The sequence below is a fragment of the Cyprinodon variegatus genome, unplaced genomic scaffold (genome assembly GCF_000732505.1).
Source record: "Cyprinodon variegatus isolate N-32 unplaced genomic scaffold, C_variegatus-1.0 Scaffold588, whole genome shotgun sequence".
Lineage (NCBI taxonomy): Eukaryota > Metazoa > Chordata > Actinopteri > Cyprinodontiformes > Cyprinodontidae > Cyprinodon > Cyprinodon variegatus.
This window is the reverse complement of record NW_015151041.1, coordinates 215,751-219,620: the sequence shown is the minus strand read 5'-3', so window position 1 is coordinate 219,620 and position 3,870 is coordinate 215,751.

The window sequence follows — 3,870 nt, the reverse complement described above, 5'->3', positions numbered from 1 at the left end:
TGAATAATATATTGTTGTGTTTTTGTCACACCTCAAACCTAGGTTTTCTAAATAAATAAACCAGATTGAAAACTATTTGACTTTCACTGCCAGGGGTTGGCAAACTTCACTTTTTTAAGGTTATGGCACCCCCTAGTGGTGGTTAAATGATACATACCAATGGTAATCATTTTGTGACTTAACCTCTGTACATGCACGGCTCTCCTTATACAGCAGTACTATTGTTAAGACCTCTGTGCTAAAATAAAAGAAAGTTTTTACACAAAATGATTTGCTGCAGAATAAATAGAGATAATTGTGTTGATGGTTTTTAAAAACATACTTGGGATTTAAAATTTCATATCAGTTTCCTTTACCCGCCTTTAAACTGAATGGTTAGGGTCAAGCATTTTGAGTTTTCGTCCTCAAGCTTTGCCTAATAAGTCCCTAAAATATCACGGCCTATCCCCTCACACAGAGGTGGGGTAACTGACTCACAGGTTTGCTCTCTGCCCTGCTCCAAGTCTTTTATGGTACTGAGATGAGGGGTTTTTGATAGCCACTCCTAAATATCAATGTTGCTGTCTTCAAGCCATTCTCTGACTGATTTAACAGTTAACCAGCTGTAATGGCCATCTGGACGACCCATTTATGTATAACCTTTAATTTTCTGAGATATTGCCTCAGTATTTCAACATAATCTTTCCTCAAAATGTCATCTATTTTTAGAAGAGCACCAGTCCTTCATACAACAAAACTCCTTTATAACACAATGCAGCCATCCCTGCGTTTGGACATAGCTTCTCTCTTTGCCTTTAAATGTAGAGAATGTCATTATGGACAAACATGCGGGTTTATGTTCCTGAATGTTTTTGCACACTGTAATCAGACTATGTTGCATTTTGAGTAACAGATTCTTCCTCCTTTAGATTAGATTAGATTAGATTAGATTAGATTCAACTTTATTGTCATTACACAGGTACAGGTACAAGGCAACGAAATGCAGTCTAGGTCTAACCAGAAGTGCAATAGCAGCAAGTGCAGGATAAATAATGGTTCCATAAATATAAGACATGGGTTTCTACTGAATGAGTATAGAGATGAATACCATTAGAAATAATGAATATAATATATAGATCACTAGTGTTATGAACTAAATTTACAGCTGGATATATACCGAATATAATATACAGGTGGATATTACTAAAAAAAAGGGTTTTTACAGTTATGTACCATAGCATATATACAAATGGGTTTATAATAAAGTTTGGACAGAAGCTATCTAAATTAAAGTGCAGTGGATGGTTATTGCATATTACAGTTAAAGTACGTTATTGCAATTGTATATGTAAATAATTGGTACTGTGAATAAACAGTCGGCAGTGCAAATATAAGCAGTCAGCAGTGCAAATCAATGTTCAGTCAAAGTGAGTAGTGCAAGATGCATGTAAACAGTTGTTACATAGTAACAGTCAGGAGTGCAGGTGAACATTACAGTCTTGTAAAAAAACAGAACAGCAAAACGGTGGTAGGTGTGAGGAAGGAGAGGAGAGTCTATCAGTGAGGGTTAGAGTTCAGTAAAGAGACAGCTCTGGGGAAAAAGCTGTTCTTTAGTCTGCTGGTTCTGGTCCGGAGGCACCTGAGACGCCTGCCGGAGGGCAGGAGAGAGAACAGTCTGTGGGCTGGGTGAGATGAGTCCTTAAGAATGCTGCGGGCTCGTAGGCAGCGTTTCTTCTGGATGTGCTCAATGGTGGGTAGTGAGGTTCCAGTGATGTGCTGGGCAGCTTTCACCACCCGCTGCAGTGCCTTGCTCTCTGCAACAGAACAGCTTCCATACCACACTGTTGCACAGTTGGTCAGGATGCTTTCTATTGCAAAGCGATAGAAGTTCACCAGGATAGTTGAGGGGAGCTGATTCTTCCTCAGTGTTCTCAGGAAGAAGAGGTGCTGGTGAGCCTTCTTGGCCAGGCAGGAGGTGTTGGTTGACCAGGACATTTCCGCTGAGATTTGAGTCCCCACAAACTAGAAACTGGAGACACGTTCAACAGCTATTCCATTGATGTGGATGGTGTCGTGAGTGCCTGTTGAATCTTTTCTGAAGTCTATGATGAGCTCTTTCCAGCCCATATAAGACTTTTTGTACTGGCAGTAGTAAAACTATCTGACCATATCAAGTGGGCATCCAAACAAGATCTTTTTGCTTTTGTTTTGGGGTTGATACTTTCATTTTAAACCATTATCATTAATACATTTTTTTCTAAACAGCACGATTGGCGGACATTTCCATGGTGTTTATACTTGCATATAATATCTTCATATCTTCAACAACCTAAAAAATGTGACTTCAGATCAGAAATTTACAAAAGCCTAATCATCATCTGTTCTACTAAATAGCATGTATAGCGATCCAATTGAATATCAACTGTTGAAACGCCTGCTGTCACTCTTTCTCTTTATACTGACTTAAAAACATGGATCTAATTGAGCTAATTGTTGCAAACTTAAGTGGCCTAAAATCCAAAAAAATGGTTTTATCCAGATTAAAGGTTGCTATTAAATGAAGATAATATGTTAATACTTTGTTAATATTTCAAAAGCTGGTTCTCAAATCTTGGAGCATAACAGCATTTGGACCTCAGAAGGAGGCGAAACAAGTAGAGCCTCATCTTAAAAATATTTGAGTATGGGGATTGTCTTTTCCAACCATGTGGAACATCTGTTTAAACAGCATAAAGCTGTCTTTGATCTGACGTAAAAGCTTGCACAAACAACACTCCTGAATGTCCTGGAGGCACATCATCGACACAAATGAAGCTTCCTCAGCTCTCTGTGACCTGAACACAATATTTCACAGAATCTTACATAACAGCTGCCCCCATATCGCTGTTGTCTGATGTCTGCAGCCTGGAGCGGGTTCAATTGTTGCTCATCACATCCGTTCCTCTTTACTTTTTCTTAAGTTGGTTTAGATATTGGGTAAAAAAAGCACTTTCTCCAAATTAATGTAGGAAAAAAAGTGCAACAGGCGACACAGCTTTAACAAAAAGAAGCTACTCTTGAATTACTCCTAATTTATTTCCTAAAGGATTAACTGTATGCTCTATTCTTGTGAGTTTATATCTATTAAATCTGTTTCTACTTTAGTGACCTTTCCCACTCTTTAATCGTGTGAAACCTGTTTTGATTTTTTTGTTTTCATATTTGATTTTCCGGTAAAATAAGATTATTATATAGCAGCACATCTATTTTCATAAAATAACACCTTCGTATTATTCTCTGGGGATAACACTGGGGATAACATGAGACGACTGTTTAGAGTAGAGCTGCAACTAACGAGTCATTGATTTGAAAATTGATTAATCTGTCAGTTATTTTTTCATTTTATGAATAGAAAGAAGGTTCCTCAACACATTTTTAAGAAATTAAACTAAAACTTTCACACTTGAGGAGTTCTTGATGGATCATATTGACAGATGATAAGTTTTTTTTATCTATCTATCTATCTATCTATCTATCTATCTGTCTGTCTGTCTGTCTGTCTGTCTGTCTGTCTAACAAATCTTCTGGCAAAACAAATCAAAGTTTAAATCTTCAGAATTTAAAATCTGTCAAAAACTGCTGGGATTCACTGAAACAACTTGATCCCCTCAACTGTTTTGTCATTTTTGATGTCATCAACCTAATCACACTCTTAGCAAAGGTAGCAGCATTTTTTTCCCTTACAAGATCCTGAAATGTTTTTTATTGCGAACGAACATTTGTTTGTGGAAAACAAACAATAAGAATTCTGTTTTTCTTAGTTTTGTTCAGGCAGCTACTCTATTTTCTGTATTTTTAAGTTTTCGTATACACCTCATGGGTTTAAAAAAAATAAACAGGAAACAAAAAGAA